The sequence below is a fragment of the Carcharhinus amblyrhynchos genome, chromosome 1 (assembly GCF_965287045.1).
Source record: "Carcharhinus amblyrhynchos chromosome 1, sCarAmb.v2.hapA, whole genome shotgun sequence".
In the NCBI taxonomy this organism is placed as follows: Eukaryota; Metazoa; Chordata; class Chondrichthyes; order Carcharhiniformes; family Carcharhinidae; genus Carcharhinus; species Carcharhinus amblyrhynchos.
Window position 1 is genome coordinate 20,964,996 of NC_137324.1, and position 13,821 is coordinate 20,978,816.

Genomic DNA, 13,821 nt, shown 5'->3' on the forward strand with positions numbered 1-13,821 from the left:
TGGGATTTCCTTTCAAGTAATGTCGAAATTTCTGTAGTTGCTTAACTACTTCCTGCTACTACTTTTCTTGAAAGCATGCTGAAGCTTCCTATATTTCTTCTGCAACGTTGCAGATCCTTTCAAAATGCACATTAATCTCCTTCAGGAGTCAGCTTCCCAAAGGCCTGAATTGTCTCTGAACCACTCAATAAATTCACATGCGTACACTTTCATTCCTTCAATCTCTGACAAAGCCCTTCTCTCACAATGGATACATTATGATACATTAAGTTTCTGCCTTCTCTGTTGTGCGCTACTGATCTGCTCATTCCTCGTAAGCGGCCTGTCAAAGCACTTAGCACTGCAATAAGGCCTGCTATTTCATTGTGGGTAAACTGAATTCAAATTGCTCTTTTATCTTTCTGTCAACTCTATCTCAACATTTATTTAACCCCGAGAGTTTAGTCTATAGTTAGCCTCCCATCTGTTTCTTCAAAAAAAAATGATTCTATCTGTGGTAATGTCACCCATCTGTTTACAACTTACAGCAGCAATATTATTTTGGCAGTAATCCTAGATTGGTGTAATTAAATTTAGATTTTGGTCTTGTACTAAACGTAGCCAGACTGCATTATAGAACATGCCATCAAGGCACAGTGGGTAACCCTCTTGCCTCTTAAGTTATAACTCTTGTGAATTCATGTCCTGTTCCACAGAGGTTTGGAGCTGATTAATACGCTCCAAAATCATTAACGTTCCCCACCTTTACCAATATATTATCGGCCGCAATGACATCGATTCGCAATCCTGACATCATTATGCTAGCTTCAAATATTTAGGAGAGTGGGCAGGGTTAAAAAAAAATTAGGATAAAGGAAAAATATGCAGATGATGGAATCTGAAATAAAAAACAGAAAATGCTGGGAAATCTCAGCATGTCCGACAGTACCTCTGGAGGAAGAATCTGTGGGGCAGCACAGTGGCTGGCACAGTGGTTAGCACTGCTGCCTCACAGTGCCAGGGACCCAGGTTCAATTCCTGGCTTGGGTCACTGTCTATGTGGAGTCTGCATGCTCTCACTGTGTCTACGGGGGTTTCCTCCAGATGCTCTGGTTTCCTTCCACAGATGTGGAGATGCCGGCATTGGACTAGGATAAGCACAGTATGAAGTCTCACAACACTAGGTTAAAGTCCAACAGGTTTATTTGGTCACACAAGTCACAAGCTTTCGGAGCGCTGCCCCTTCGTCAGGTGAGTGGGAGTTCTGTTCACAAACAGGGCATATAAAGACACAAACTCAATTTACAAAATAATGATTGGAATGCGAGTCTTTACAGGTAATCAAGTCTTAAAGGTATAGACAATGTGAGTGGAGAGAGGGTTAAGCACAGGATAAAGAGATGTGTATGTGCTTAACCCTCCCTCCACTCAAACTGCCTGTATCTTTAAGACTTGATTACCTGTAAAGACTCGCATTCCAATCATTATTTTGTAAATTGAGTTTGTGTCTTTATATGCCCTGTTTGTGAACAGAAGTCGCACTGACCTGATGAAGGGGCAGCGTTCCGAAAGCTAGAGGCTTGTGCTACCAAATAAACCTGTCAGACTTTAACCTGGTGTTGTTCCTCCCACAGTGCAGGTTAGGTGGATTGGCCATGCTAAATTCTCAGTGTACCCAAACAGGCGCCAGAGTGTGGTTTCTAGGGGATTTTCACAGTAACTTCATTGTAGCAAGTAAGCCTACTTGTGATCAATAAATAAATAAATGGAAGAATAGAACCAAGGTTCAGATTTGAAATGTTGGCTCTATTTTCTCTCCATAGATGTTGTCAGACCTGCTGAGATTTTTCCAGCATTTTCAGTTTTTGTTGAAAAATAGGGAGGCTGCCTATGTTATTCAAATTTTATTACAAGACGCATCATTTCCAACATTTCAGGTTTAAATTCCATCTACCATTGATCTGCCCATCTGACCAACTTGTCTATATTTTCCTGCAACCTACGACCTTCTTCCTCACAATTAACACTCTTCCAACCTTTGTATTTTCTGGAAACTTGCTGATCATTCCCCACCTACATTCTAAACTGTATCGTTTATATATATATATCACGAATAATAAGGGACCTAGCCCTGATCTTGTGGTATGGGCACTGGACATTGATATTCAGTCACACAAACAACATTCTGCTGCCACCCTCTGTCTCCTACACCTAAGCCAGTTTTTGGTCCAACTTGCCAAGTTACCCTGGATCCCATATGCTTTTACTGTCTCCCATGTGGGACCTTGTCAAAGGCTTTGCTGAAATCCATATAAATTACATCAATTGAACTATTCTCATCGACACACCCAGTCACCTGCTCGAAAAATTCAATCAAAATTGTTAGGCATGACCTCCCTCTGATAAAGACATGCTAGCTATCTCAGACCAAACCTTGCCTCTCCAAGCAGAGATTAATTGTCTCGTCAGAATTTTCTCCAGTAGATTCTCTACCACTGACTGAGACTCACTGATCTGTCGTTCCTTGGTTTATACCTACCACCCTTCTTGGAAAATAGAACCACATTCGCTGTACTCCAATCCTCCGGCACCTGCTCTGTGGCCTGAGTGGAATTAAAAATTTGGGCCGGAGCCCCAGTAATTTCTTCCCTTGCCTCCCACAGCAGCCTGGGACACTACTCATTATTTCATTCATCAGATCTCCCCCACACCCACTTTCCCATCTTCATTCAAACCAGAAGTGGGAGGGTTCAAGGTTTAGTGTTTGAGATATTGTGGGGGGTGATAGAGTGGGGATGGTAATGTCATTGGACTAGTAACCTGGATGCTCAGGCTCGTAAACATAGAAACTAGAAGCAGGGGTAGGCCATTTGGCCCTTCGAACATGCTCTGCCATTCATTTTGATCATGGCTGATCATCGAATTCAATATCCTGATCCCCTCATAGAAGCACAGAAACAAGAAGCAGGAGTAGTACTCCTTGGACTTGGGTTAATATCCCACCATAGAAGCTGGTGAGAATTAAGTTCACTTCGAAATCTTGAATCGGAAGCTAGTTTGACTAACCATCAATTATCATTAGTTTCATTAATGTCCCTTTGGGGAAGGAAATTTGTTGTCTTTACTCGGTCTGGCCTATCTGTGACTTCAGGCCCTCAGCAATGTGGTTAACTCTTAAATGCCCCCTGAAATGGCCAAACGAGACTGTATTCAAGGAGCAATCATGTTTGCAACAACAAATACTGGCCACGGCCACATGCCATTAAATGAGATTCACATTTTAACATGCCGGCAGACACCAACTTACTCACTTGTAGTGGTTAGAAGTCACCCTTGATTTCAGCTTGTCGCAGAAACATGTTCAATTATTGTACTTAATGTATTTATAGTTATAAATAGTTTAAATGCTGCCTTCTTGACATTCTGTCCTCTTGAAAGATGATACTGTCAGCTTGAACAACTTTAATTTTACCAGTTTGCTGGGATAGTCACAAACAGAGTTAACCTTGTCAATTGCTTGCCAGACAAAATCGATCCTGCAGCTGATTGACAAACATCAGATACAATTACACATCTGCACCGTGCCAAATGCGTTTGGTGGATTCCGTGGTTTCAGAAGCACCGAGCTGTTAGTGTAACAAAAGCTGGATGATGCTTTGGATCCAATGATAAGCTTCAGGGTAAAAAGTCTGACAATACCAGGTTTTAGTCCAACCGATTTATTTGATAGTAAACGCACAAGCTTTCGGGTTAGCCCCTTCGTCAGGTGAATGGAGAGTTCTGGCCTCAGACAGAGCATATAAAGCACAGACAGTTTACAGATTACTGATTAGAATGTGAATCTTTACACCTAACCTGCTGTTCAAGTCTGTCTGAGGCCAGAACTCTCCATTCACCTGACGAAGGGACTAACCCGAAAGCTTGTGCGTTTACTATCAAATAAATCGGTTGGACTAAAACCTGGTGTTGTCAGACTTTTTACTGTGTTTACCCCAGTCCAACGCCGACACATCCACATCAAGCTTCAGGGTGACAGTGCCCTGCATTGCTGAAGTTAGCTGCCTCGCATGACCCACCAGCTCTGATTGAAAGTCTTTGCATGAGGTATCGTTGGCTTAGCCAACAAATCCAAAATGGTTTAAAGCTCTTCCTCTTCGGTCGAGTGTGGCTCCTATCAGCTAGCTAAACTGCTCAAGCAACTCAACAGCAAGCAACACAAAAGCTGCACCAAGAACCCTAACTAATATAAGGAAGATATTTAAAAAAAAACTCAAGAATCCTGCTCCACTGTTCAGTGTGAGGGTGCCTGATCTTGAGCTCATTCATAGAATCGTCAAATTCCCCACAGTGCGGAAGGAGGCCATTCAGGCCATAGAGCTGCACTGACATAGGCAGTAAGGTGGCACAATGGTTAGCACTGCTGCCTCGCAGTGCCAGGGACTCAGATTCAATTCCAGTGTCAGGTCACTGTCTGTGTGGAGTCTGCACATTCTCCCTGTGTCTGCATGGGTTCCTACGGGTGATCCAGTTTCCTCCCACAGTCCAAAGATGTGCAAGTTAGGTGGATTGGCCATGCTAAATTGCCCCATATGGTTGGGGGGTGGTTAGCTAGGGTAAATGCATGGTGTTATTGGGATAGGGCCTGGGTGGGATTGTGGTCGGTGCAGACTTGGTGGGCTGAATGGCCTCCTCCTACGCTGTGGGATTCTATGACAACAATCCCACCCAGGCCCTATCTATGTAACCCTGGATTTACATATTTACACTGCTATTTATCCTGCTAATCCCCCTGACACTAAGGGGCAATTTAGCATGGCAAATCTACCTAATGTGCATGTCTTTGAACTGTGGGAGGAAACTGGAGCACCCGGAAGATACAGTGAGAACGTACAAACTCCATATAGAGAGTGACTTGAGGCTATAATTTTTGTTTATTCATTCATGGGACATGGGCATTGCTGGCTGGCCAGAATTTATTACCCACCCCTAGTTGTCTGAAGGCAGTTGAGAACCAACCACATTGCTGTGGCTCTGGAGTCGCCTGTAGGCCAGACCAGGCAAGGATGGCAGATTTCCTTCCCTGAAGGACATTAGTGAATCAGATTGTTTTTTCTGGCAATTGATAATGGTTTGATGGTCTTCAGTAGATTCCAATTATTATTGAATTCAAATTGTATCATCTGCTCTGGTGGGGTTCGAACTCAGGTCCTCAGAAATTTAACTGAGTTTCTGGATTAATAGTCTAACGGCAGCACCATTCGACTATCGCCTCCCCTAATGGAATCGAACTTGTGACTCTGGCGCTGTAAGGTAGCAGTGCTAACCACTGTGCCACAATGCCACCCATCAACTCCATTTTCCTGCCGACTCCCCATATCCCCCAATTCCAAGAATTTATCCGTCCCAGCCCTGAACATATTTAACTATGGAGCATTAACAACCGTCTGGGATGGAGGATTCCAAAGATCCATAGACCCTTTTGAGCGAAGTCAGTTCCTCTCAACTCAGTTCAAAATAATCACACCGCCGTGTTTTAGACTCCCTGACCAGAGGAACCAATTTTTCAGCGTCCATCATCACAAGTACGTTCAAAACTCCGGGTGGAAATTTGTTTTGGCCTGTTTTCATGCAACTGGGAATGCTCATGGGGGCTGCAAATGGGAAGATCCCCCCCCTGCAGAGTCTCCCCCCAGCAGACCACCTGGTACACCCCCCCCCACCCAGACTGACCACTGTCCCCACGGCAACCCCCCCCCCCCCCCCCCACCCCCCCCACCCCACTGCCACCCCCCCGGCCACTCCAATCAGTGGCCTCCCTCCAGGCGCAACCGATCATCATGCAGAGTGGCAGCAGGACCCTCCCCGCCCCCACTGATCACCGCCTAGGTCCCACCCCAGCTGGCCCCACCCTAGGTCCTGCTCCCTTGGCACTGCCCAATACCTGAAGGGCAGTGCCAAAGTGTCCCCTTGACACTGCTCATCATGGGCATGGGCACTTTGCCCCCTTAGGCAGTGCAAGGGGACACAGCCTGGCACTGCCAGGGTGCACATGCCTAAGGGGCACCACCCTCCCACCTCACCCCCTTGGCGGGGGGGGTGGGGGGGGGGGGGCCCAATTGCCCCCCCCACTTTCACTGCAGCAGTGTCATCCCGCTGGTTCCCCGGAAATGGGGAGCTAGTTTGAAACCCGCTGGAGTGGAATACTCCTGAGGGGGTAGGGAGTGCTAGCGGGCCTGAAGAATTCAGCCTTGGGCCCGATAATTAAAAAGAGATATAAAGTATATTAAAATGACTAACCTGGTGTTCCCACTGGTTCCTGGTGTGGTTCCGACAGCAGCGGATACTTGGCGCTGGGAGATGTGCGCGCGTTGGGAACGTACGTGCGAATCCCGCGAATCGGCCAACACGTGCTTCTTCCAGCCTGCCGTACGAAAAAATTAATACAACGGAACGGGAGAATCGCTCCCTATGTGTGTGTTATATAAAGGAGTGAAGTTAAATGTCATATAGGAATCCAATTATTTCAAAAGCAACAAAACCTCAATTCACATGAGGAGGTTAGTTCATTGTCTAGTTTCAACTGGTGTTGGCAGTTCACCTAACACCTCAGTCCAATAGCTTCCCATAACTGTTCAGGCTCATTGAGTGACAGCATTGATGGATTGTGATAAATCTGTATTCTTTAACCATAAGGTCAGGTTTGATGGACGAGTTGCAGTTGTATTCTCCAGAATAAAAGCTGCTCTTGAGCAAGATTTTTAGATGTTAAGTGATGATGGGAGTCCTTAAATATGAAATAAAACTGCCAGCTTGTGTGGAGAGAAGCTACTACAAGAATAATAGATTCAAGGAGGAAATGTGATCGCCAACAATGGTCTCCAGTTCCAAGACTTTCTGACTAACACCCAGAAACCACCAACGCTTCTATTTTCTCGGAAGGTAAAGGAAATTCGGCATTTCTGCTACGATTCTCACCGACTTTTACAGATGCACCATATAATGCAAGAAACTACAAAGGATGGTGAATGAAGCCCAGTCCATCACGCAAACCTGCCTCCCATCCATTAACATTGTCTACACTTCCCTCGCAAAAGCAGCCAGAATAATCAAGGACCCCACACACCCAGGACATTCTCTCTTCTACCTTCCACCGTCAGGAAAAAGATTCAGAAGTCTGAGGTCACGTACTAACCGACTCAAGAACAGCTTCTTCCCTGCTGCTGTCAGACTTTTGAATGGACCTACTGGGTATTAAATTGATCTTTCCCTACAGCCTAGCTATGACAGTAGCACTATATTCTGCACTGTCTCCTTTCTCTCTGTATGAGTGGTATGCTTTGTCTGTATAGCGTGGAAGAAACTAATGCATGTGACAATAATAAATCAAATCAAACAGCATCCAGGGACCTTCCAGCTGGCTGACTCATCATAATGGATTAGAAAAGCTGATTTTTTTTTTATATTCTTCATGGGATGTGGGCCTTGCTGTCTGGGCCAACATTTATTGCCCATTTCTAATTCTGTTTCTGGGGGAGGGGAGGGGGGGTGGAGGTGGGGCAGGGGGGTGACTGTTGAGGGGGTGGGTGATGCAGCTTAGAGTCAACATTATTGTGAACCTGGAGTTACATGTGGGCCGGGCCAGACCAGGTAAGGGCAGCAGATTTCCTTCCCAGACATTAATGAACCAGAAGGTGCCATTTGACCCATCAAGTCTGCACCAACTCAGCATCTTACCCAGACACACACAATTCCACCCCCCCCCCCACCCCCCACTTTACCTGATCTCCACAACCCCTAATCCACCTCACTGACACAACCTGGCACACTGAGGGACAAGTTACCATGGCCAATCCACATTCGGAGGAAACCGGAGCACCTGGAGGAAACCCATTCAGGCACTGGGAGAACGTGCAGACTTCACGTGGTCACCCAAGGCCAGAATTGAATCCAGGCCCTTGACATGGTGAGGCAGCAGTGCTAACCACTATTCCACTCTAATTCCAGATTTATTTTTGTTTAATTGATTTCAAGTTTCACCATCAGCCATCATGGGATTTGAACCCTGGGTTTCTGGGTTACTAATCCACTTACAAAAACATTACACTGCTACCCGTTTGGAAGTGGGGACAGGGTGGGGAGAATAGGGAAGTGTGAAATAACGTTCATTGGTGAGTCAAACTTCTTAATTCTTGAGAGTTTGGAACTATTAGTTGTGAGGTCCTTGCTTGGACAACTGGCAATCATCTCCTTCCCTTTTGCCTACATAGCAGTGGGATACTTAAGACCATAAGACATAGGAGCAGAATTAGGCCACTCAGCCCGCTGAATCTCCTCAATCATTCAATCATGGCTGATATTTTTCTTATCTCCATCTTCCTGCCTCTTCCCCATAACCCCTGATCCCTTATTAATCAAGAACCTATCTATCTCAGTCTTAAAGACATTCAATGACTTGGCCTCCACAGCCTTCTGCAGCAAAGAGTTCCACAGATTCACCACTCTCTGGCTGAAGAAAGTAAAACCATCTCTAAATTCTGTCATGTGAATACCGATGTGAATGGAACGGATATCTCCGGAGGTAAATGATTCCAACTTAGCATTTTCCCATTATCCTCCTCCTCAAAATATCAAAATGAATGAATTGACAAATCTATGTTGACAGTGGAGAAACTGTGCTTTGATCAGAGCTGCATACAAATAGCTACAGAACCCCTAGGTCAGTACTAAAAAGGTTGCAATGTTGGCACGGACACAGATTCTTTCAGTGGCAGCACACAGAATGGCTGCCCAGTTCCTGCTTCCTTTTCAGAACTAAGCTGCCGCAGCCATTGGGATGGGTTTGGGGCTGAAATGGAAGAGGATGAGTAATCTGGAGAATTTCATGCCTCAGTCACTGCGATTCAATGTTCAATGGCAGAACAGTTGTGTACCAGACTTTACCTCCAGCTTTCTTTGAGGAGGAGAACTCAGGTGCAGATTTTTATGGTCAATTTGAAGCAATGGTCTCTATAAGTGTCCTGTTTCCTCTATGATCATCCTAAATGCACCTTAAATGGATGGTGAGTCAGAGGAGATTGCAGGCTTGTTATTCAACTCCTAATTTAAACACACACCAAACTTTCCAGTTTAATGTGACAAACAGGAACTGGACTCTTAATTCTCTTAACAATCTTCTTTTATTTAACACTTTAGGTACCAACTCAAGCTTAGACAGTTGCAACCCTTTTATACTTTTATTGAACACTGACTTTAACTGAACTTTACTCTGCAACTGAAAAACGAACACTACCTGGCTAAAATGAAATGGCCAGGTTCATTCCCAGTGCAGAATCTATCCTCTCTGAAGATGCTCTTCAGGGCACACTTCTTTTTGAGTTGGTTGATCTCTAGAGTTGTCGCCAGAGACAAAGGCTGCACATGCGTCTTTTGGAGGAGGGAACCGAGTGTAGGGTGTCGAAATTTGCTGATGACACCAAGCTTGGGGGAAAGGCAAATTGTGCGGAGGGTGTGGAGAGTCTGCAGAAGGATCTAGATAGGCTGGGTGAATGGGCCAGGAAATGGCAAATGGAATTTAATGTTGGCAAGTGTGAGGTGGTCCACTTTGGTAGGAAGAATGGTAGGAAGGACTATTACTTACGTGGCGAAAAACTGCAGCAGGCGACGGTGCAGAGGGACCTCGGGGTCCTTGTGCATGAGTCGCAAAAACCCAGCCTGCAGGTGCAGCAGGTGGTCAGGAAGGCGAATGGGATGCTGGCCTTCATAGCGAGGGGGATTGAATATAAAAGTAGGGAGGTCTTGCTGCAGCTGTATAGGGCATTGGTGAGGCCGCAGCTGGAGTACTGTGTGCAGTTTTGGGCGCCGCACCTGCGCAAGGATATTTTGGCCTTGGAGGGAGTGCAGAGGAGGTTTACTAGGCTGATACCGGAGTTGAGGGGGTTGAGCTATGAGGAGAGGCTGAATAAACTAGGCTTGTACTCGTTAGAGTTTAGAAGAATGAGGGGAGATCTCATTGAGACGTATAAGATGATGAATGGGATGGATAGGATAGAGGTGGAAAGACTCTTCCCGCTCAAAAAAGACAGTAGGACTAGGGGGCACAGCCTCAAGATAAAGGGGGGGCAGTTCAGAACGGAGTTGAGGAGGAACTTCTTCACTCAAAGGGTGGTGAATCTCTGGAATTCTCTGCCCGTTGAAGTGGTGGAGGCTGCCTCGCTAAATATTTTTAAGAAGCGGGTTGATGGGTTTTTGATAAGAGAGGGGATTAAGGGTTATGGGGAGAGGGCGGGAAAGTGGAACTGAGCCACGACAGATCAGCCATGATCTTATTGAATGGCGGGGCAGGCTCGAAGGGCCAGATGGCCTACTCCTGCTCCTATTTCTTATGTTCTTATGTTCTTATGTTCTTATGTTCTCAGGCATTCAGCCAATGATGGAACTGAAAACTGATCACATGGCTCAAACAGCCAATGAAATTACTTGTAAACATTCCACTGTAGCACAGTGGTTAGCACTGCTGCTTCACAGCTCCAGAGACCTGAGTTCAATTCCCGGTTTGGGCCACCGTCTATGTGGCGTTTGCACATTCTCCTTTTGTCTGCATGGGTTCCCTCCAGGTGCTCCGGCTTCCTCCCACAGTCCAAAGATGTGCGGGTTAGGTTGATTGGCCATGCTAAAATTGCCCTTAGTGTCCTGAGATGCGTAGGTTAGAGGGATTAGTGGGTATATGTGCAGAATGGGGCCTGGGTGGGATTGTGGTCAGTGCAAACTTGATGGGCCAAATGGCCTCTTTCTGTACTGCAGGGATTAAATTCTAACACCATTATGCTTTCTTCAGATAACACGTCACCCCCATAAAACTTACTGCCATGATGTCTAACTCAATGTAAAATAGAACTTCATAGAATCACAGAATGCCTACAGTGTAGAAGGAGGCCATTTGGCCAACAGAGTCAGCACTGACACCAATCCCAGCCAGGCCTTATTCCCATAACCCCATGCATTTACCCTAGCTAGTCCCCTTGGCACTAGGGGCAATTTAGAATTGCCAATCCACCTAACCCACACATCTTTGGATGGGAAGAAGCCGGAGTACCCAGAGAAAACACTCACAGACAGGGGGAGAATGTGCAAACTCCACACAGACAGTGATCCAAGCCTGGAATCAAACCCAGGTCCCTGGTGCTGTGAAGCAGCAGTGCTAATCACTGTGCCATCATTCTGCCCATATTTCCCACATTTAGCCTGCACAAGAAGCTTCAGATCTCAGTTCCCAAACCACTGTTCCCAATTGTGTGTGGAGATGGATCAAAAAAATAAAGGCACTTTATGAAGAAGCAGAACTTTTGTCTCCTTTACTTTACAGCAAGTGAGAGGCTCAAACAATAGCTAGGGCGTAGAGAAAGATCAGTTTAATATCTAGTAGGTTCATTCAAAAGTCATCAGACTCAGGCAGCAGGGAAGAAACTGTTCTTGAGTCAGTTGATCCGTGATCTCAGACTTTTGTATCTGCTTCCTGATGGAAGAAGGTGGAAGAGAGAATGTCTGGGATGCGTGGGGTCCTTGATTTTGCTGGCTGCATTTCTGAGGCAGCGGGAAGTGTCGAGTCAATGGATTGGAGGCTGGCTTGAGTGATGGACTGGGCTACATTCACAACCCACAGGTGTTTTGCGTGTCCTGCAGCCTCCACTGCCAAGAAACATGTTGCAGTGGAAGTTGTCATTGACTGGACCAGAAAGTCCCACCAGGGCCAATATAGGTTTGAAGCCATCCAAAATTCTCCGGCTCCACTCCCCCCCCACCAAGTCCTGTTTGCCCATTACCCCACTATCCTGACACATGTCAGCCTTGCCACCCTACCCAATTCCTTCACCACTCCTTGGGCTCCACTTGCGCCAGAATGGAGGCCGATATGCCTGTCTCCCTCCTGTGTGAAGTTGGATCTCCTGGAAGCTGAGGGTGCAGACATGCTGAGCAATGCAAATCCCTTCTGTTTGCCCCATCTGGTAGAGGTGGTCAAGAAGGGTGGAGGCCCTCAAATTGCCAATCCAGTGCTGTGACCTGGCATAATGGGTGCCCTTGGAGAGGGCAGCGTCCCTCTTGCCAGACACCAAGCATTTAACAGACAGATGTTCATTTGTCTGGGGCTGATCAAAATTAAATCCAAGCACTTGTGAAGCAACAGCAGCCAAAATCTGCCAAAAGAACTGAGGCTGGAAGTTACCAAACGAGTTGGGCCAAGGGCCATGGGGGTGACAGCTTGATTTATGTGAGATGGATAATAAAAGCCGCGCTCACAAAATAAAAGGCAGAAGACGCGCCGTTATAAATAACCGCTGCTAATTCTGAAGTGGTGTCGAGAATTGTGACACAGTTGACAAACTGCACAAATTCATCATCTGTCACAAACATTACCAGCAGCTTGAGAAACATCGCAGAGGGTCAATGGATTCTGAATTAGAGAAGTAAGATAAAACAGTTCGAAAGTTTCCACGCGTGCTTCCTGACTCTTCTCCTTACTATTCTGCTCTGCTTTCCTGAGATTGAAATGAATTTGGAGCTGAAACACCTGAAGATTTCATTTACAAGTGACTTACACGGGAATCTTATGGCCATCGCACCAGTGGGATTCTCCGGACCCCCTACAGTGAACGGAGATTTGGCTGGGTGCCAAATTCTCTGTCTTCACTGCAGTGGCAGGGTAGTGGAAGTGGTAAGAATGCGCCATTAATGTTTAGAAACTGCCATTCAGTAGGTTTGATCATTCAGATTTCGAAGAGCAAATCCCTGTTAGAACATAGAACATAGATAAACTACAGCACAAACAGGCCCTTTGATCCATTAGTTGTGCCGAACATATCTCTACCTACTAGGCTGCCTACAACCCTCAATCCTATTAAGTCCCATGTTCTCACCCAGAAGTCTCTTAAAAGACCCTATCGAATCCACCTCCACCACCGACGGCAGCTGATTCCACTCACCCACCATCCTCCGAGTGAAAAACTTACCCCTGACATCTCCTCTGTACCTACTCCCCGGCACCTTAAACCTGTGTTGCACCCCATTGTTTTGTTCAACATTTGCTTTCAGTCATCCATCTTACAAAGTGTAGTTGCATATTACATGTAGGCCGGAATTCTCCGGCTGTTCATGCCCCACCGGCTGTGCCCGAGAGGACAGAGAATTTGACACTCAGCCAAATCTCCGTTCACTGCAGCGGAACCGTGGAATCTCACTGGTGTGATCGACCGGAGAATCCTGCCCATAATTACATGAAGTTTCCAGCATGGAAGCAGGCCATTCAACCCAACAGGTCTGTGTTCCTCACAAGAGTATTTCTTTCTCTCCATCCTTATTAGCACAGCCTTTCGTTTCTTTCTACAACATACACTATTTTTGTTTAAATTCATTTTTGAAACATGAGTGTTGCTGGCTGGCCAACATTTGTTGTCCATCCTTTAGTTGCCCCGAGGACAGTTGAGAGTCAGCCACATTGCTGTGGCTCTGGAGTCACATATAGGCCAGGCCAGGCTGATTCTTTCCTTAAAAGACATTAGTGAACCGTATGGGTTTTTCCAATAATCAACAATGATTTCATGGTCATCACTAAACTCTTAATTCCAGATACTTTTTATTGAATGCAAATTCCACCATCTGCTGTGGCGGGATATGAACCTGGGTCTCCCAAACATTAGCTGAGTTTCTGGATTAATAGTCTAGCGATAATGCCATTAGGCCTCACCACTTATCTAGCTTCTCTTTAAATTTATGTCTGCTATTTGTCTCAGCTTCTTTCCAATTTCTAACCACCCTCCAGGCAAAGATGTTTCTCCTGGATATTGGTCC